Genomic DNA, 23,332 nt, shown 5'->3' with positions numbered 1-23,332 from the left:
TCATCTATTGCTAAATGCAGGGAGCGTAATATGATCAAATATTGGTCTCTGCTTGTACTCATCGCTATTCCTCTATTCTCAAACAGCGGTTCTCTCTTCCAGTAGTCTTGTAATCGCAGATATTTAACGTTACCCATATGTAATGAAACACCCAGGAAAGCTAGTAATTCACCTATACTTAGAGGTTTCCATTTACAGATCCTAGATCCCTCTTTTGTATTTTCGCTCAGCAATATGTTGAATGCGTTATCGTTCGTTTCGTCAACTACAAGAAGTTGCAACAATTCGTCTGTTACCAATAATCTGAAGAAATCCATAGGAGAGTTGCCAGCAGGATGAATTTGCAAAACTTTTTCCTTCGTAAATGGGTGATACTGCATATTATGTGGTTCTTAATACCAGGAATCATCTGGATTATCTCTTTGTGACAGGTCGGGCTCTTTTTCGTCGTCGATTTCCACACAATTGTCGCGATCCGTATCGTCAGATTCGGAACTGTCACAAAACAGATTCAAAAGCAGCGCTTCCACCTTATCATCATTCTGCAATTCTTCTGCAGCCTCTAAATGATAATCTCCGTGGTATGCCTTGCCCTCACTACACAGAAAATCTACACAGAAAATCTAGTACACTAAGTAACTGTTCCTCTGTCTCCCCTGTCAATTTAACACTTTTCCTGCTCCTTTTCACATTGGAAGGTCCAGGTGTCGGTTCATTAGCCGCCATTACGAACGATATACATTCGATAGCTGACCCCACAAAAGTTTACATGCTTTGATGCTAGGTTAGACACTGCAACTAGACTGAGTACTCTGACAGCAAGTGCGGATGCTTATAAGCATCAGCCGCACTGGCTCATGCCTTGTTGTGACGCTTATAAGCGTCAGCCACAGCAAAAGTGTTAAGGAAAGCAACAATAAACAAATATACAGTGCATGAAGCTAAATTTGTTTGAGATAATTTATGTGGTTAGATAAAAATTATAAAGAAAAACTTATTTTGGCCATTGGTAGCTGTGGACAGAAAAGTCCACATTTACTTTACAGAATGTTTACATGGTTTTATGCTTTAATTTAGTTTACAATGTTGTTTTAAATTTAACTTGCTGTTTGACTGATTTCACAAATATAATGGTGTATGTTGTCAGTCACCTATTAGTCCTTTCATGACATTAATAGCAAAGACCCAAGTGAGTGGGAAGTAGCATATCTTGCATACATCAGAATGAAAAGTTCTTTGTAGTGGTGCCATATTCATTGCTGCTGTTTGCTGTGGCTGTCAGTGGGTAGAAGTACTTGTCCCCAGGTTTGGTTGTGAAACAAGGTCATTGTATAAGGACATCACTCATATCTCCTTTGTTCTTTAAAATACGTCTTCCGTGTCTGGCACAAGGTGATGAAAGTCATGTATGCAGTGGAATCACATTGGCTGCACTGTACGAATCCTTAGTTGTGACATGACTGGTGAAGGATGGTTCACAGTAGTCATCATTTGATGGCATACAGCCATTCTGTAATTGGTTTGGTCATTCCTATGAAGGTGTCAGCTGCTTATTCATTTGTGGTCTTACATACAGGGTTATTCCATGGTTGCAGAACATGTTTGCATGAAAACTGCAAGATATGCGGAACAATGTCATGTCAACAGATAGTACATCTCTCCACATTTTGATTTGTAGTAGGTGCTGTGGCATAGTTACACTAGGGGGCAGGAGTGTTGGCACATGTAGGCAAATCTTCTGCTCTGTTGCCACAATGAGATAGTTCGTACCGCAGATAGGCAACCCAATGAACAGATGTCCAAAGTAGAGTGCCTTTGTGGCTTGTAGGGCAGTTCACGTCAGTGACTTCAATGAATTACACTCATGTATTGATATTTGCCATGTCACAAACAGTGCTCATATTGAGAACCTGTATTGTGAGTTAAAGACATGGAGAGATGCTCTATACATTGGTGTGTGTCTATTTTCTTCATGTAGTTTTCATGCAGTCGCCTTCAGAAACTCCAGGGGTACTTGTGAATAACCCTGTATTTTATACAGATTATGGAAATGCCCTTGCACAAGTTGTATTAGTTTTTTTTTTCTTTTGTATACTCTGTCAAAGGCCTTCCATTAGGTATTTTGTGTTGTCTGATACTGTCAGCAGAACATCACAGAGGTGAAGTCACAGGTGTCTCTTGTTTGCCATTTTTGCTGGGATAGGTTATGGTGCCTAAATAGTATTGTCTGTGTATTATTGCAGTCTGGCTTTAATGTCCCATCCACTTCTGAAGTGAGTCAAGGTACTGGTTTGTCTTATCTGTGTACAGTATGGGTTGAAGGCGCCAAGCACCTGTGAGCAGTGTCGTCTGCATCCATCCCTAGTTTCTCATTTGTCCTGGCAGATTGTGGAGTGTCTGTGTAAATTCATTTTCGTATTGATTACATGTCTGGTTATAATTAAACTTTTGCTACTTGAGAGGGCTCCCATGAAAAGCAAGTGATCCTAGGACAATGAAACTTTATGGAAACATGTGTAAAGACATGCTGAAGAGAAATGACAAATAAACATTGAAAGAAACTAAAGGCATGCTGAAGAGAAATAGCAAATAAACATCGAAAGAAACTAATTATAATTTCCACATGAGAGGGTAACATTTGTTATTGCTTACCATGTTTAGATTTAGGGCTCCATACTTCACCCAATGATGCGACCATCTGCTTCCATGATAGCCTGAAACTGCACTAGGAATACTGTTTCAAACTTGTTCACAGCACTTTTCGAATGGTGGACCCCAGAATGTTCAGCTTTCGTGACACAGCTCGTGCCCTGCTTGAAGATCTCACATTTCACCCAACATTCTCAGCCATGGAAACAGTAACTTCTTCAACAATTTGTAGCTCAATGGTCTGTCTCCTTCTTCAAGGAATAGTTCCCAAATCGCTAGTTAATTTGAACTTCCAATTGATGCTCTTCAACCCCTGTGTGGGAAGAGGACCTCTCCTTATTCCTTTAATGTGTTGATGCTCATGAAGAGCAACAGCACTACTGCTGTAGTTTTCATAAAACAACTTTACGAGTAAATCTCTGCTCACGTTGTCCAGACCAATGCTGACTGCAGCTGTAATTCACACTGATGTTTGTGTTTCAACTCTACATTGCTGCACCAGTACTCGTGCCTAACGGCAAGTCATGACGCCAACACTACTAACAATGCAGTTACTGCAGCACACAGTCTGAACACCATTCCTGTAAAGTTGGGTTGCCATGTGGTAAACAGTTTTCTGTCTACACTGGCTCAAGTAGTGAAAGTTTAACCATCCTGTGCATTGCATATTCTCTTGCAATAATGTTCATATGAGTCATACTATTTTTTCAGTATTCTTATTTTTGTCAGCTTGTACAGAAGTACTTCCTGCCTAATTGTGTTGAAAGACAGCTAGCACTGAATGTCCAACACTGGTGGATTCTGTTGTGTCTGTTGTAAGTCTTAGAAAAGGGTGATTTGTTGACTTATGTTTCCAGAAATCAGCATGTGTGTCTGGTAACAGGTGGTGTTCATAAGCATATTGTGTCAGTCGGTCAGTGATTATTTTTTCAAATGTATTTCTTATGACTCCTAGAAATGAGATAGGTCAACATGACTTTGAGTCTGTCTGTGGCCTGTCTGCTTTGCAAATCATTATGTTCACTGTCAGTCTCCACATCAATTGTGTTGTTACTTTCACCAAGCAATACTCAATAATATGAGGGTGGTGGTGCTGGGGAGAACTGTCATAAGTGTTGTCTAGTTGTATCTGGGCCAGAATAATGTCCTGCACTCATGGCATAAGTAATTTCTTGGACTGGTCCAAGCCACCGGAGATGGTAGTTTTGTGTGTGTGTGTGTGTGTGTGTGTGTGTGTGTGTGTGTGTGTGTGTGTGTGTGTTGTGCCTTTCTCAGTGTACCATCTTTACAGTAAGTAGCAATCTATCTTTTCCATTCATGGTGGTGAAATGTTAACAATAAAGAGGTAAAGACCAAAGAAGAAACATATTGTATCGCAAATCATAAACAATGATTTCATCGTTGAATTTAGAGAGAAATTGTAAGTAGAATGCTTGGGGAAATTTATAAAACATATAGTGTTAACTGAAAATTTAATGCTTCCATAAAACCATTCCTACAGCACTGCATCCTGTTTTCCCCTCAAACAAATATGGGCAAAATTGAAAAAAAGGCAAGGATAGGGGGTGGATAATTCCTGGGATTAAAGGATCACCTAGTAGGAAGAGAGCGCACCATGTAATTTAGTGAAAAGGAGTAGTCAAGATCTGAAATGCCATTACTCCCAGTACTGTAGAATCCTCCACTCTCCCATAACAAAATAAAACACAGGTCTTAACTTCAAAAAATAAAGCACTCCAAGAATATTGCAAAAAAATATTTGGAACATTCAAGAGACAGATAAAAATAGTCATCCAAAAAAAAAAAACTGAGGCAGCAGAAAATAGTTCTGGCAGAAATGGTGACAATTTCAATCCACTGGCCACCAAATTCATCAGTGACTACTTCTCCACAATGGCAGCAAACACTGCACCCAGAAATAAACAATGATATACAGATCATTAGATTTACTTGTGGAGGTACAGCAGACAGATATTAGTTTCAACAATGCAACTCCCACAGAGATTACAGAATTCATTGTGTCATTAAAACGTATTATTCTGATGGCTATGTGGGTGTTTCTAACACAGGCTAAAATCTTGTGCTGACTTTATAGAACTATCCCTAAGCTATCTTTGTAATCAGTTAATGACACTGTATATATTTCCTTCCATAAATACACTTTGGCAACACCCGTCTACAAAACCAAAGATAAGAAGAGCACCTCTAATTACACACTTACATCACTCCTTCCACTTTTTTTGCTGTAACTATCAAATTTGTGTGTGTGTGCCACTTCATAGTTCATGCGTGAAGCTTGTGCTTGAGTTGGTCACCTGGCCTGCTAGTATGACAGCAGTTGCATGCGCAGCCTGCTGGCTGCGCCCCCTATTAGAGCTAATGACTGTATAGGTCAGAGCACAAGGATACTCTGGCCACTTGTGTGTTGTCTGTTGTATTAATTTGTCTCTCATGTGTTTACACTTTTTCATGTAATAAAGCTACTGTGTTGTAGGGTTAGAACTGATTGGCACCAAGTACAGTATTTGACTCCACGTGTTCCACTTCGGTCGTTGGTCCTGTGAGTTTAATTTCCATGGAAGCAGTGCTTAAGTCTCTTCACAAGCAACAGGAGTTACTATTTCCAGATTAATGTCTACATTGCCACAATGTGCAGCCCCACCAAAAACATATATGCTGCTGTTCCCTGCACACAATGACCCAGCAGAAGATGGGGACACTTATGAAAAACACCTGTGACAACATTTCCAGGCATTTGGGGTAACTGAAGTAAACTTGTTCAAGGCTCTTTTTTGTCTTGGATCTCACCCCATGTGTATCAGTTGTCTCCTCCCACTCCTGTTTCTTCCAGGTCCACCCAGTGCCAGTTACTCTATGAGATCAAGTAAAAGGAAAATTAGATCATCTTCAACCCCTTGATTTTATTCAACCTTTGTCTTCCAGTGAATGGTCAACACCACTGGTCATAGTAAAAAAACCTACAAGTAAATTATGCCTCTGCAATGCACAATTAATGCACAGTCAATAACTGATATCTATCCTTTACCACACCCTGACTAGCAGTCAGCAAAATTTTCAGGGGGCCATTATTTGCCAAAGATTGACTTAGCAGATGCATATATACAGCTGCTGCTAGATGAGAAATCTAGACATCTTCTAGTTACCAATACACCATTTGGGCTTTATCTGTATCAGTGTTTGCATTTTACCCTGTGGCAAGCACGTCAACTACTTTTCAAGGCATTTAGAGCAACTTATTGCAATCAGTTCCAGGCTGCATCAGCTATGTAGACGACATAGTAGTGTCTGGTGTCTCTACATAGGAATATTTAAAGAACCTTTGTGCTCTGTTTTCTGTTTTACAGTCTACAAGGTTAAAGTGCAATTTGGACAAGAAATAGTTTTTTTCAACCACCTGTTAGTTATTTGGGTTTTGAAATGTTGCACACTGGCAATAAACCATTGTGCCAGCATATTGATACTATTGCTGCGTTGTCACATGCCCTATCTGTCAAGTACTTATAAGCAATTTTTAGGCGAAATTGCATACTACCACAAATTTGCACTGGATGCTGCCATTTTTGCACATCCACTCCATTTATTATTGCATAAATATGTTCCTTTCCAATGGTCTCTGGCTTGGGAAAGGGCATTCAAGTAGTTTAAATCTAACCTGCAGTCAATGTCTCATTTGCACACTTTTCAGCCAAGTTAATTAAGCTAGCGATGGATGCATCTTAGTTTGGCCTTGGTGCTGTTCTTGCTCATAACTATGCTAATGGATCAGAACACCTTATTGCATATGCCTCTAAAATCTTAAGTTCAGCATAACAGCATTGTTCTCAGATAGAGAAAGAAGCTTTAGCAATTGTGTATGCTCTAAAAAATTTCAAGTTTTTTCTGTATGGGTCTAAGTTTCATCAGATCATAAAGCACAAACCACTGGTGTCTCTTTTTAACCCTTTGGCATCCTTGGCAGACAAAGCTGCACATTGCTCACAGTGATGGGCTCTTTTCCTGTCATGATACAATTATGAGATACATTTTCGACCTATGGCACAGCATGAAAATATTGACGCCTTATCACATTTGTTGATTGGTCGAGATTGCTTTGTTTTCATTAAGAAACTCGAAATGATTTTGATGGTTTTCCTATTACTAGTACTAAAATTGCAGACGCACTAGCTGTGGATCCTGTTTTTAAGTAAAGCTGTTTCTTTTGTACAACACTGCTGGGCAGACAAACCTCTGGGACATGCTTCTGATTTTTAAGAAACTGTTTTGCATTACAAAAATGTCTTTCTGTTTGGGATGGAGTTCTGCTGTTAGCTACAGAGAACACCACTCCCTGGGTTCTAGTCCTGTTTGCACTTTGGAGTGAGGTTATGCTTTTATTACACATGGATGACTGGGGTGTATCGCGTACAAAAGTGTCCACAGCTCATGGTCTAGTGGCTAACATTGCTACCTCTGGTTGATTTCCGGCCACGTTGGGGATTTACTCTGCCTGGGGACTGGGTCTTTGTGTCGTCCTTATCATTTCATCATCATCATCATCATCATCATTTGTGACAGTGGCTACACTGGATTGTGTAAAAAAATTAGACTGTGTGAAAACTGGAACTTTGTATGGGTGCTGATGATCATGCAATTGAGCGTCCCACAAACCAAACATCATCATCATCATCATCATCAGGTACAAAAGTGTTAACACAGAGGTATGTTTTTCAGCCTGGCAATGACAGGGAAATAGCGCAAGTTGTTGCAACCTGCCCACAGTGTGCCACCCATCAGGCCTGTGCATCTTCATTACGATGGCCAGCTCCACAGCAGCCTTGAGGATGAATTCATGTCGATTTTGTAGGACATTTTTTTTAAATTTCAACAGGAATGTTTCAATTGATATGTTTTCTAAGATTCTGTATGAGGTGCATTGTCTGTCTACTTCTGCAGTGACAACAGTTTCAGCTCTGTCAAAAAAATTTTGCAATGGGAGGTCTTGGAGGTCTTCCATATATGTTAGTTACAGACAATGGCCCCCATTTCATATCTTATGAATCTGAAGAGTTTGTAAGAAAAGTGATGTTCACCATGTCACGGCTCCTCCTTTCCACCGTCAATCAAATGGGGAGCAGAATGAATGGTCCGAACGTTTAATACAGATGAGAGAATACATTTCGGGTGTGTCACTGGAAGTGGCTCATGACCTATAGGTTTACCCCTGGTAGACATAGAGAGTCCAGCAGAGTTGTTGCACAGCCATCAGCCCCAGACTCTGCCATATCTGCTTCAGCCAATGCCGGGCATTTGCCTACATTGGCAGCGCAACACTTCCAGACTGGCACAACTGTTTGGATTCATGGTTTTAGCTGTTGACTGAAATAGGTGCTGGTGGTCATTAAGAGCCACCATGGCCAAAGCCTCTGCATCATCTGCACTGCTGAGGGGAGGACGTGAAACTTTGACCAGCTACTACCTCATGTGGGTGGCTGTTCATCACAGCTGGTGCCCGGACCTTCTCCACCAGTGCTGCCAACATCTTCACAACTGTATCTTTTGCTTTGAGTACCCCTTTCAGCTGTCGGTGAAGACCCCACCTCCCATGCTGTTGCAGCCATGCCTCCACTGCTGCTGCCTCCATTGCTGCTGGTGCCACCTGTTTAACTGCCTTTGCAATGACTGGCATCGGACACGGAAATGGAAGCTGCGTCAGTGTTGCCTGTCCTATCATAATGTCTCTCACAGGAGGGCGGGCGCCAGTCCTGTTCATGCTCCTGCCACTTCCAGCCCTACGCACCAGTAACAGTGTGTGGCATAACCAGCATGGTCGACAGGAGAAATGGACATGAGCACAGTGCTTATTTCTTCGCAAAGAAAGAGGAGTGCTGTAACTACCAAATCTGTGTGTGTGCACAGCTTCATAGATCACACATGAAGTTTGTACTTGAACTGGCCACTAGATGCCACCCGGTCTGCCAGTGCGACAGCAGTTGCATTTGCAGCCTGCTTACTGTGCTCCCTGTTAGAACTAGTGGCTGTATAGGCCAGAATGCAAGACTCTGCTCACTACTTGTGTGTTGTCTGTTGTATGTACTTTATCTTGGGTTAGAATAGTTTTCAAATGTGTTTTAGAAAATGTCCAATGATAGAATATTGACTCATTCAACTTAGCAGAACTTTCCAGCTGCCTCTCAGTGTGGCTTCCATAAAGGACTCTCAACACCGAAAGCAATACAGTGTCTCACAAATGAAGTGCTGGCAAGAGCTAGTCAAGAAGTATTATCCTATTCGTATAATCTGTGACCTCCCCAAAGTCTTTGCGTGGATCACAAACGTCTACTTAAAAACTGAAATGCTAGGGTATCAATGGCACCCATCTTGCTTGAGTGGAGTTTTACCCCCATAACAGGAAGATGAGAGTGCCATTAACAGACTGTATCTCAGGAATGAAAATAATCTCAGAGTGGAGGAAAATAATGTTGTCATTGAGTGACTATATAAGGATACATGATGACTGACAAAATTTCTAGTGGTGTGATGGGTGACAGCTAGCTCTAAATGTAGAGAAATTTAAGTTAATGCAGGTGAGTAGGAAAAACAATTCCTTAATGTTTGAATACAGCGTTGGTAGTGTGCCACTTGACACAGTCGGGTTGATTAAATATGTAGGTGTAATTGTGGAGGTGTCAGCACAATGATGTCTCACACAAAAGTTAGTACCTCACAAGGGCACCATAAATAAAGTCACTGTCAAATGCAGCAATGAACCAGAGACATCAGCATAGACATACCCAATAAGGTTTCCATGCAACACCACTGCAGTCAGAAAGTTGTTTATGGTTGAGCTCAGTCTCTGTGTTGCAGCCCAGTCTCTGTGTAATCAGTGACTACCTGCAATCAAGACTTATGATGATAGTATTGTCATAGCACACATCTGGTTGTGTGTGAATAGAGCAGTTATTCAGAACTGTATATCACATTAAGGACCATTGTACTCTCATCATTCTGCAATGAACAAAGTGCTGATCTCACAAGTGTCAGCAACAGCAATGATAACATGTCATCTGTGTAGACAATAATTGTTTACAAAGTTAAGTATTTACCATGCTCAGGTTTTAATAAATTTTACTAATAATTTGCGTGTGTGTTGCAGTATCTGAAGTACTCATTTGTTGGTACAATACACCATAGTAATATTGCAAAGCAGCATGATATGGAACAAGCTTGTAAGGGTTGTAGTAGAGAAGGGGAATGATCACTTCACTTTATTGGGGGAGTTTTATAAAAGTGTGGTTCATCTGTAAAGGTGACTGTGTATAGAACACTAGTGCAACCTGTTATTGAGTACTGCTCAAGCATTTGGGATCCAAACCAGCTTGGATTAAAGGGAGACATCGAAGTAGTTCAAAGGTGGGTTGCTAGATTTGTTAATGGTAGGTTCAATCAGTACACAAATATTACAGAGATGCTTTGGGAACTCAAGATGTGAGCACCTGGAGGGAAGACATTCATTTTGAGAAACACTATTGAGAAAACTTAGAGAATGGTTATTTGAAGCTTACTTCGGAACTTTACTTCTGCTGTCAATATACATTTTGCACAAGGTCCACAAACGTAATATTAGAGAAATTAGGGCCTGTACGAAGTCATATAGATATGGTAGTCATTTTTCTCCAGCTCTATTTCTGAGTGGGACAGGAAAGTGACTAGTAGAGACACAACATACCGTTTACCCAGCACTATACTGCGGCTTGCAGAGCATGTTTGTATGTAGATGTAGAAGCAGAAGTAGACATTAATGATCATACATTGATTGGAGCACAGTGTGTAAAATTCTTTGGAGTCCAGCTGGATAACATGTCAAAATGGAGTCAACACTAGCATAAACTTATCAAGAAGCCCATTTCAGTGTGTTACAGCATTAGAAGCTTCCCACATCATGTTGATCTAAAAGACAATTGACTTCTTTTACATATTTCCACTCTCTACTGTCTTATGGAATTATCTTCTGTGTTAGTGCACCTAAAGCAAATGAAGTGTGTGTTCAGCAGAACTAAGCAGGAAGAACATTGTGTACAGCAGATAATTGTACATCATCTAGAAACCTTTTTAAGGATCTTGGAATTCTTACACTCATTTTTCAATACAATTTCCTCCTTAATGGTTTTTGTTGATATAATAAAAATCAGTTTCATTTAAAGTGTGATACACACAGACAATACAAAACACAAAAATAATTTTTGCCGTCTCGTTCAAGGTTCAGAATAGTATTATGCAAGTTATTCAATAAGCATAAAGCAAGAACTTGGGAATCTCTACCATTGCAGAAGAAGATCAAAAACTACCTCATTAGCCACTCTTTCTACTAATTATTTATGTATCAAGATTCAGACATTGAAACTTACTGTTAGCGACAGTGCAAGTAGCAGTGTTTGGTATAAAGCTGTGCAACAAATAATCATGTACTATGAACAGGACTCAGTATTTATAGATGTAAAAAATATTTTTTAAAAAAATAACATAGTGATCAAGGAAATAATAAGCTATCAACACTGGCTAAACAGCAGGTGGTTAATAACTGAGAAGGCAGCAGCTTTTTCAGAGTAGCAGCTTTCTTACTAATTTACTTGATTAAATTTAGATGGCAGATGCATATATAGCATCAGGCAGTGTAGTGATGGTTTATTGTTAATACAGTATACAAATTAAGTTTCTATGATTTTTGTCTTACGTTAATGTATCATTGACTAGTTCCACATCCATGAAGATATCCTTCTATGATGGGATCTGTGAAACACAACATACAAATGTTCTCTAGTCATTTCTTTATGTGTTCTAATAGTTCTTGTAATTTTCTAGCAATTGAGTGAAATTGTCATTGAAGTATCTTGTAAGAATGAGTTACCTTCTTCCAACACTTTTCTGAAGGCTTTACCCTTCTCTCTGTCATGGCCAGTGTTGCATCTATGAGAAGGTGGGAGCTGTCTGTAATGTTTTCACATTTCTTCCGTAACCCATGTTCACCATTAAAGTCCAACTTACTACATATATCATCTCACTGCGCTGCTGTCAGTAGTCTGAAATTGTGCGTGTTTCTTTGTGCATTCATAATATTCTATGGAACTTTGTGGTTGGGGTTGTTTGTCATCCTAATTTTCTTGTAAATTCTATGTTTTTCCTGTATTTGCCATAGAAATAGGCTATTTGTAGTTTTTTTATTGTCTTTAATAATACAGCTGTGCCCATAGCTGTTTGCAGTGTCTGTTCAAATATATTACTTATCTACTCCATATCTGTGTCATCTGTTACTATCACAAGGAATTGCAGTTCACCTGGCTTACACTGTTCAATGAAAAGCTTTAGGTTTTCCAGCAGGGTGGTAGTGTTGAAATACCACAATGTTATGATGAGTGCCATGCTCATCATCTTCTGATGAAGTGTCGAGATATGTGGATACTGTAATATTTATGCTAGCGGGGAGGGAAGTGAGGCTGCAGTGATGGGGCTAGCAAATGCACCATTTGCTTCTCTTTATGAGCAGTCCAGCCATGTCTTCCAAGCTATAGGCTGCTGGCCATGCTCTCTTTGTATTGCTGCTAATGCGGGATTTAATGCTGCAGTTAGTTGGTATCCTTTGTTTCTGTTGAGAGATTCTCGTGAATCTGTATTTCAGTGGATTCATTTATGAACAGTCCCAATAGATAGAGAATACCAGCTATGACACTGAATCCTGTATCATTAGTGACAATATGACGAGAATATGGCTAGCAGCATCCAACTCGGAAGACGTTGCCAGAATGCCCACACAGAAATATGAATGGTGCACCCACTACCCCCACCAATGCAGCCTCAGCCCCCCCCCCCCCCACCATCCTCCAACAAGACATTATCCAGCCACCTCTAACTAGGTAGAGGAGGGGGGGGGGGGCGGCACACTGCTAGTATAAATATTACAGAAACCACGTATCGCGACACTTTGGAAGAGGATGATGAGAATGGCACTTGTCGAAATGTCATAGTATTTGAACACTGCCACTCGGCTGGAAACCTGAGAGCTTTTTACCAATTGCAGTTCTGATTTAATAGAACCCTCACAGATATTCCAGTTTGCAGCTATATGGTGTTGAATTTTCATATTGTTTGATTTTGAAAGTGGTCCATCATTTATTTATTTATTGCATGTCTAGAAACTATTTACAACAAATATATGCATTTCTAGACAGACTGTAACATTACATCGCATCCTGCTCTCTGAAGCAGAACACCCTACTCTTTGTTGGTTAAAAACAAAATAAGACTTAATACGGCATCCCAACAGCAGAAGTGATGAATGACAGTCCCTACTTAACAATACACCTGGACCACAATGACAGAATGGTGCAGTAAGTGATAGCTTTATAGTAATGCATGATGGGTTCTTTCCTTGACTTACCAGGGCGTTGGCAGTGTAGTCAGCCTCAGCACTGTCTCCACCTGTAGCCTACCTACCCTTACCTGGAGTGCAGCCACTGTGTGTTGTTCACCACACTGTGAATTTTGTCTCTCTACAATGGCATAAGACTATGATGGACGTGAAGGTTTGCCACTTCTAAAAAAGATGACAAAGTTCTGATAAAAATGAAATATATTCTTGAGGCACATCACAACTTCCGTACTGTGCAACTCAGAATCCACTATGATGGATGATATTGGTGTGATGCATATGCCACTACTGCAACCTCACGTCCAGTATAATTTATAATGAATCTTGTCACAGTTACATTAATTCCTATTGTGCTTTCTTGGGGATGATGCTCTTTCTTGCCTCACAGGTCTTCCTTACACAAAGCCAGGATCTTTTGCAAAGGAAGGGTTTAGAACTACATCCTGATCCTCTAAAGCCTACAGTCCAAAACAGAACGACAACAAGCAACTGGTTATCATTGACCGCTGCTTGTAACCACAAATGAGGATTACAGCAGCAGGCGAAAACACAGCAGCTTAGTTATCATGTCTGACATAATCCATGTGGTTGTGTAGAATAAGCTTTGCTAAGTGAATTAAACTCACATAGGCCTCTGTTGTTGTCACAGTTCAAACCAAACTTTAATTCACAGTTATAAAACTGAAAAATCCATGTGACAGTTACTTCACACACTCTGGCTCTGCATGAGCAAAATGCAATTCGTATATCTGAGATATGGGTGAGTGATGCTGATGCCCATCCATCCCATTTGCTGCCAGAATTCCAAGTGCCCGACAATGGTGTTCCTGCTGCCCCTCTCTCTCACTGCAGCACTGAGACATCATCCATTATCTTTCTCATGAAATTAATCTTAACCATGCCTAACTCATTCTTATTGACTCCCTAGCACTCAAATTATGGACTTATAATTTTATATAATTTTTACCAGTGCTTCCTACTTTACCTCAGTTATTCATCGGCATAACTATTTTGTCTTTGCTGGAGGGCACTGGTTGGACCAGTCCACCTTTCCTAGTGTGGAGGGGTGTCTGTCTATGGATATTGTGTTTTAATTTTTGTCCAAATCTTCTTTGGCTGTCTTCCCCTGCCTTCCTGCTAATGTTGTGCAAGTCAGAGTGGCCCACATGGACTCACTGATTTGGCTCAGTCCGTGATCCTTCAGCACTGCCAACCACTTGAGCAATGTTGATTCACCTCTTGCCTGAGCTCAATATCAAACTGAATTTTAATTTGTGCCTCTTAATTGAAATCACTATAACTTCTGTTTCTTTGCTCGTACAGCAACCCCATTTGCTTCTCCGATAAGCAATTACTCTTACTTACACGCATTACAGTTTAAAAGTAGTACTAAGCTAGATTGCAGCACTCATGCTCATCCCATTGCCGTTGTTGCCACATCTCAAGATACAAACAATCTCAATGGGTTTGTACCTCAGGCAGAAGCTTTTGCAGACAAATTAGGAAGATCTTCCACTGTCCTTTTGAATGGTGTGAGGGGATATTCAAATGTTATATGATGTACACTGAGATGATGAAAGTCATGGGACACCTCCTAATATCATGCCAGATCTCCTTTTGGCCGGTGTCATGCAGCAACTTAATGTGGCATGGTTTCAAACAAGACATTGGAAGCCCCTGCAGAAATATTGAGACATGCTGTCTCTATAGCTATCCATAATTGCCTAATTGTTACTGGTGCAGGATTTTGTGCTCGAACTGACCTTCTCGATTATGCACCATAAATGTTTGATGGGGTTCATGTCTGACAATCAGGGTGGCCAAATCATTTACTCAAATTGTCCAGAATGTTCTGACATGGTGCATTATCATGCATAAAAACTCTATCATTGTTTGGGAACATGAAGTCCATGAATGGCTGCAAATGGTCTTCAAGTAGCTGAACATAACCATTTCCAGTTAGATCAGTTTATCAGGACCAGAGGACCCAGTCCTTGTCATGTAAACACAGCCCATTCCATTGTGGAGCCACAAATAGCTTCCACAGTGCCTTGTTGACTACTTGAGTCTTTGGCTTTGTGGGGTCTGTGCCACACTCGAATCCTACCATCAGCTCTTACCAACTGAAATTGGGACTCATGACAAGGCCATGATTTCCACGCAACTAGGGTCCAACCGATATGGTCACACCACAGCCCATTGACACCACATCCCACCACACTGTCCTAATGGATACATTCGTCATACACCCCACAGTGATTTCTACAGTTGTTTCATGCAGTGTTGTTTGTATCTTAGCACTGACAACTCTACACTAACAATGCTGCTCTTTGTCATTAAGTGAAGGATGTTGGCCACTGTGTTGTTCATGGTGGGAGGTAATAGCTGAAATTTTGTTTTCTTGGCACATTCTTGACGCTGTGGATACTGAATTACCTAACAATTTCTGAAATGGAATGTCCCACATTTATAGCTCCAATTACCATTCAGCATTCAAAGGCCATTAATGCCCAGTGTGCAGCCATAATCACATGAATCACCTGTGCATAAATGACAGGTCCACCAACACAATGCTCTATTACATCTTGTATACCTACACTGTACTACCCCCGTTTGTATACGTGGATACCACTATCCCCTGAATGTTGTCAACTCAGCATACAGCATGCTGCTCTTCACCACAGCCACATACCCCGCCCCCCGCCAGGGGCTCACTGCTCTTTGGTGAGGTTCGTGCTTGGCCACCACAGGGTCCAAGCATTCACAGCATATTTTTTCTTCCATGTTGTGTGTCTGTCCTGTTGCTATTCTTTTTCCCCTCCCTTGGAGAACATGTCTGGGATATTTTTTGGGGGTGCATTTTCAATCCCTCCCTGTTTCTTTGTTTCTTTCTTTGTTCCTCTTCTCCTGTCCTTCCTCTGCTTTGGGTGTTTGAAGTTCCTCTTTTTCTTCTTCCTCCCTGTGTGCTCCTGAAGGCCAGCCCACACATCTGACGTGTAACAGGTGACTGGTAACGCATAATTCCCAGCCCCAGATCGACAGGCAGGGTTCGCGTGTAACCCTGGTAGGGGTGACTGCCTGAGCTGTTAACTTCCCAAATAGCCAACTGGTCCCTCTGTCAGGTGCTCAGGAGGTGTGACTGGAGGTGTGAATAGTCACCTAAGGCAGGTGAGTCCCACTCTGAGGGGTGCCCCTAGTTGAAAGGAGCACACCATCAGAGATGCCCCTAGTTGGAAGGAACACACCATCAGAAACGGTGGCAATCATGGGGGATTTTCTAGCAATGAGCCAAACATACTCTTCTCAGTCTACTTCTACTAAATGAGAGTGGAATGAGGCTAATGATTCAAAGATCTGCCCAGCTGCACCACAGTTCCTCATGGTTTCACACCCTGAAGACAGTCAGGCCTTTGTTACTGTTAATCCATTTATTATTCAGGAAGGTGCTGATGAAATTGCCAGCCCTGTGAAATCCTGCTCTCGTTTGCACAATGCCACTTCCCTTTTGGAGACAACTTGTGTTTCTCAAGCACAACTGCTTGCAGCTCCGCTCCTCCAGGGCTATCCTGTTCACGTCGAGGCCCACTGAATGCTGAATTCTTCACTTGGTGTTATTTACATTAGGCTGCTTGATGGTATGACTGAGGCAGAAACCCAAACTTACCTCTTTGGTCGGGTGATGAAAAAGATAGATGCATCCTTAGTGTAAATGTGCAGTCTTTTTCTCACATTTGATAGAGTAGTGCTTCCCTCAAAGATCTAGATAAAGTTATTGCAATGAAACCTTACATTCCAAACCTAATGCGCTGCTCCCAGTGACATCATTACTATCACAACCCCTGGCTAAATGTGTAACCTGTGGTATGGATGCTCACAAGAGTGAGTGTCTCCTTCTCCCTGCTGTATCAATTGCAAAGCCGACCATGCAGCCTCCTCCCAAGATCGTCCTGTGGATCTAGATGAGTGGGTCGTCCAGGAGATCTGGGTGAAGAAAAAAAGTGCCTTACCCTGTCACTCACAAGTTGTTGGCTAGAAAATGCAGAAAATCTGTGTTTTGTCATCTGTCTCTCACAGTACAGTTCTTGCTACATCTTGCTCTGTGAAGGGCATGGCCATACAGACATGGGACCTCACTTCAGCAGCATGCTTGTAAAGTCGTCCATTGTCACAGAAGCATCCCCGTCTCCTCCTCCAGCTATGCAACCAGCCTCCAAATTTTCACATCCCGTGGCGACATCACCTGCTACACAACCGGCACGCCGGAAAAGGCAGAAGGAGTAATCCCACGAAGACTTTTTATGTCCCTCTAGCCAACAGACATCTGAATCATCATTTGCCTAATTGAAAGGCTCCAAGAAATCAAACAAAGGCAAATGGTCTTCTCCTTTGCTGAGTCGGAGATCCTCTTCAATGGTGTTGCCACATGATACTTTCACCCAGATAACCGCGTCACCGGCGTGCACCACCAACTGTTTTTCTACCCTGGAGTCTGCAGACTGATAGAGAGAGAATGCCGATGCCTCTGTAGATCTCATGGAGCAAGATCCTCCAGCCTCCACACCCCATAGCAGAGAGTCCTCGGAGTTGAGGTGATACCCCTTCATTTTTTCCCTCCTCACTTTTCCCGTTTCCTCATCATGACTCTCCTCCAATGGTACATTTGTGACCTTAGACCCAACAAGGAGGAGTTACATCAGCTCTTTTGAATCACAGTGTCTACCAGTTCTCTGCCTCCAGAAAACAAAATTGCATCCTCACAACTGCTTTGACCTCTCCCATTTCTTTTGGGTCTGCTTTGATCTTCCTCTCAAGGATGGCATTTTATCTCATGGAGGGGAATCATGCTGCTCATCTGGGTTGATGTTCATAGTCAAACAATCTCCCTGAACACCCGGCTGCAAGCTGTTGCAGTCCACATTTTCCTTCCTCACTTCATCTTTTCGATTTGTACCGTTTACATCCTCTTCATCCTCTTCATTCGGTGTCCCCAGGGCAGACTTCCTCCAGCTTACTGAGCAACTCCTTCATCCCTTTTTGTTGTTCAGGAACTTCAATGCACACCTTTTCTTTTGGGGCTCTCCCAGAACCTGTCATAGAGGTGCCCTCTTGTGTGACCTTCTCAATCAACTCAACCTCGCCTGCCTTAACATTGGAGCACCCATGTTCCTTTCATACTCCACGCACACCTATTCCCATTTGGACCTCTCATTCTTCACTGGCCAGCTTGTCCATAATCTCAAGTGGTCCACTCTCTCTGACATGTACTCGAGTGACCATTGCCTGCATGCTGTCTGTTTGCTGACTCCTACCCCACCTACACGCAAACCCAAATGGTAGCTTTCTAAGGCTGACTGGAGACTTTACTCCTCCCTGGTGACCTTTGCCAAACAATTTTTCCCCATTTGTGATGAACAGGTAGAATACCTTGCAAATTTTATCCTTACTGCCACAGAATGTTCAATTCCTGGCACTTCATCTTCATCGTGTCACAGACCCTTGGTGGATTGAGGCATGCCACGATGCAATTCACATGCAGAGACATGCTCTCCACATTTTTAACCGTCATCCTACAATGGAGAACTGTATTCATTATAAACAGTTGCATGTGCAATATCTTTGCGTTCCTCAGGATAGCAAAAGAGTTAACTGGATTTCATATACTAATTCTTTTAATAGTTTCACTCCTTCTTCCACCATGTGCTCCAACATTCAGTGGCCATGGTCCATTGCCCAATTTATGGCCTGTCCATAGCAGATGATGTCATAGTGGAAACCTCTTGCTATCTCCAACACCTTGGACCACTATTTTGTGGAGATTTTGAGCTCCACCCACTATCACCTTGCCTTCCTCCAAAATAAATGAGTGGAGGAGGCTCGGGCAATACCTACTCTTCTCAGAATCGTGAGTGCTACAGTGCCACTTTTACTATGAGAGAACTAGATTGTGCTCTCACTTCATCCTGATCCTCTGCCCCAGGGCTGGATGATGTTTACATTCATATGTTGTAGCACCTTTCTCTTGCGGGCAAGCACTTTCTCTTCATAGGAACAATCACATCTGGGCAGAGGGCATGTTTCCCAGACACTGGCATGAAGCCACTGTCACACCCATACCAAAGTTTGGTAAGGACAGACCCCTTCCTTTTAACTACTGCCCCATTTCTTTCACCAGATGTGTTTGCAAGATGATGGAAAATATGATTCATGCCCAGCTGGTATGGTGGCTTGAGTCTTGCTTTTACTGACCACTGCACTGTGTGGATCTAGAGTACGCTGTTCTGTAGTTGACCATCTCATCACTTTGTCCACCTACATCATGAATGGTTTTCTGTGGAAATACCAGACTGTGGCCATGTTTTTCAATTTGGAGAAAGCCTACAGCAGCCTCTTTGCTATCACCATTTACCCTATTATGGCCTGTCTCCCACCAGTCATCTCCGGCTCCCTTTTCATTGACAATTTTGTGATCTATTGCAGTTCTCCACAGACTTGCCCCTTGAGCAGCATCTTCAGTGATGTTTCGATCATCTTTACTTGTGGAGCACAGACAATGACTTTTGCTTTTCCACTAATAAAACCATTTGTATGAATTTCTGCTGTCTTTACGTCTTGGATTATGCATCTGCACATATGTCTATCTTGTGCTATGTCAATACAATCCACCAATGTGGCATCCATTTGGCCACTGGTGCCTTTTACACGAGCCTGGTTAAAAGTCTGTAAGCAGAGGCTGTCAAACTACTGCTTTCATACCAATTTGATGTACTCCTCAGCGGATATGCATGCCATTTGTCTGCATGCCTGGCCACCCATCCTATGCCTCCTCCTTTGATGACTCTGCTGACTGCCAGTATGGGGTGCACCCCTCTTCTCTGTGACCTACTGGAGTTTGCTTTTGGCTATTGCTCTGGCAGCTTAACTTCATCCTACCTTCCACTTTGCTGATGAGGGTGGACCCTTCACCATCTTGGCTTCATATGGTGACCTTTGTTCACCTAAGACTTCATTCTCTTCCTAAGGACATGACTCCAGAATCAACCTATCGCCATAAGTTTCTTGACCTTCACACAGAACTACACAGTAGTGCAATGGGTGCAAGAAAGATTTCACTTGCTCACTCTTGAAGGTGCCACTGTGGTGTTTATGTGGGTCCCTGGTCATGTCGATCTGATGGGAAATGAGGCTGCTGACACTACTACCAGGGCTGCAGTCCTCCTACCTCGGCCTGCTAGTTCTTACATTCCCTCTGATGATCTCTGGGTTGCTGTCTGTCAGCAGGTGGTGTCACTTTGGCATCCGCACTGGTCTTCCCTTCATGGGAACAAGCTCCAGGGAATTAAACCTCTCCCTGCAGCTTAGCTAACCTTCTCTAGGCCCTCTTGCTGTGAGGAGATCATTGTATCAGTGTATTGGGCACTGTTGTTTTAGCCATCACCATTTGTTAAGTGCTGACCCCCACCATTTTGTGCTTATTGTCATCAACATTTGATGGTTCGTCATTTCCTTTTGGAATGCCCTTTTTTTAACCTCTTACATTCTAATTTATGTTTACTGTCTGAGTTAATCTTTAGTTCAGTACCTCTGTTGTCTCTATGGTGTATTTTATGGATCTTTCTCCAAGAGAAAGTCCCTGTTTTTAGCTGTCTTTCCTTCCATCAATTGGGGTTAACATGTAGTCACTTTTCACCCCTTTTTCGTCTTCGTGTTCTATAGTTCTGACATGGATGTGTATAGTCTTAGTTGTTTTTGCATCCTAGAACAAAACAAATAAAACATGGCTACATTGAAGAGAGGGCTTCTGTCATCATTTGTGCAGCAGTGCTCCTCATCTGGCATTGAGTATTGTGGCCAGAATCTCCAATCTTAATTTCTTGTTTCAGAAATGTCTGTGTTAAATAGTATGTGATCTGGCAGGGAATGTCCTTGAAATACAGTGGATGTTGTGGTGGAGAGTGTCAGTCAACTTGTGTTTTTACCAATCAGAAAGTAATAAGGTTGTTACCATTATTATGGGTTGGAGTGTCACCTAATGACTCATGACTAGCATTGAAGCCTCCCATGCACATAAACTATCTGGAGATTGTAAAGTATTGTAGGAAGTTTGTTAGTGTTTCTGTGTGGGGTAGTGTATAAACACTTACTATGATTAAGCTCTGCCGGCCGGAGTGGCTGAGCGGTTAAAGGCGCTACAGTCTGGAACCGCACGACCGCTACGGTCGCAGGTTCGAATCCTGCCTCGGGCATGGATGTGTGTGATGTCCTTAGGTTAGTTAGGTTTAAGTAGTTCTAAGTTCTAGGGGACTGATGACCACAGCAGTTGAGTCCCATAGTGCTCAGAGCCACTTGAACCATTTTTTTTGATTAAGCTCTATTGTCATGACCTCTTTACATATCCCATTGCTGCCTTTATATTTCTGAACTGAAGGAGGTATGGGGATTCAACTGTAGAGATTCCTTTTCTCATATAAAGTGCCACTTGTCATGACCTCTTTACATATCCCATTGCTGCCTTTATATTTCTGAACTGAAGGAGGTATGGGGATTCAACTGTAGAGATTCCTTTTCTCAAATAAAGTGCCACTTCTCCTTGCTCATCTTGTCTGGGTTGAATGTAAGAGTTGTATCCCAGTAGATTAGTTCTACTGTCTTGTCCTACCTACATTTCTGCAAAATGTGATAGATAAAGTAACATAACATATTATCTACTTTGTGGAAATGAATGAAAGTGTGGAGCATGTTGCCAGAGGTCTCACAGTCATACACAGAAAGATTTATGAACCACAGGCACTGCTGCCCAAAGGTGAGAAAGTGGTTGACCAAGGTCAGATACAACAGCAGATGACAACTACATTGTGCAACAGGCAAGATGAAACCCATGTCAAACAGCAGTTGCAATTACAACCACATATAATAGGACTGTATGGCATGCAAACTAACCCTCCACAGTGCCATGGTGACTGTATGGGGGTGACCTTTCTGCGTGACAACCAGTATGTTGTGCTCTGTTGGCATCTGCATGTCTGTGGTATCATTTATGATTATGCCAAGAACATAGGGACTGGACCGACAAGGAGTGGTGGCATGTGCTTATTTTGGGTGAGATTAGATTCAGTCCGAGTAGTGACTCTGGGTGTATCCTCATATGGCAAGAGGAAGGAAAACATAATGCACCCAGGAACATTGTCAAATGTGATTGTTTTGTTGGTCCAGGTACTTTGGTGTGAGAAGGCATAATCTTGTACGGGCGTACTGACCTCCAAATCTTTGAATACAGTACACTCACTGGTTAACAATATTGTGACACTGTTTTCCTTCCCCATGTACATCTTTTCAGGGGTGCATTTAATCATGACTTCATTTTAATAGATGATAATGCACAACCACACAGAATAGCACAGGTGGAGGTGCTACTGGATTTAGAGGATATTCAGCAAGGGGACTGGCCTGTGCATTCCCCAGAATTAAATCCATCAAGCACATGTGGGATACAGTGGGGAGATGTATTGCAGCACATTCACATGCACCAACAGCCATCTAGCACTTGTCAACCACATGGGTTGGGGAATGGAATGCGCTGCTACAAGAATTATTTATCAACCTTGTGGCCAACATGAGGGCACACTACACACCATGCACTGCTGTCTGCGGTGACTTTTATGTCGACTGACTCTGGCCGCAAAGCCTACACAATTATTTCTATTAACAAAATTTCAAGAACTGTCTCTACTGAAGAGATGTACTGCAACCCCCTGAATATCACTCACAAAGGAATTTTGGGGATATGATAAGAATAATTACTGCACACACAAAGGAATTCAAACAATAATTCTTCCAGCACTCTATATGTGAACGGAACAGGAAGAAACCTAATAACTGGTACAAAGCGTTGTACCCTCTGCCATGCACCTCACGGTGGTTTGCAGAGTAGATGTAGAATTGCAATTTCATCAAGAAAGTTCTACAGAGTGCTAAAAGCTAGGTAATGTCCTGAAATTATAGCTAGAGTTATTTTAAGTATACAAGATAAAGGAAAAGTGGGATTCTTACCTCTCGATAAATAATCCAGTTAAAGACCCTGGGAACTGCAAAGATGTTAAACATATTACGTACAGAATTCCATGGGAATATTAGTTGGTGCTACATGGCTTATGTCTAGAAGTGCTCTCTTTATCCATTTTTTTCTTTGAAGAAGTACTTCACTAGCGGACTACCAGAAAATTTTTCCAAGAAACCTACCCACTTCCAGAATTGTGTAATACG

Source organism: Schistocerca cancellata, chromosome 8, assembly GCF_023864275.1.
Source record: "Schistocerca cancellata isolate TAMUIC-IGC-003103 chromosome 8, iqSchCanc2.1, whole genome shotgun sequence".
Taxonomy (NCBI): domain Eukaryota; kingdom Metazoa; phylum Arthropoda; class Insecta; order Orthoptera; family Acrididae; genus Schistocerca; species Schistocerca cancellata.
The sequence above is the reverse complement of the archived record's forward strand: the minus strand, read 5'-3'. Positions refer to the sequence as shown.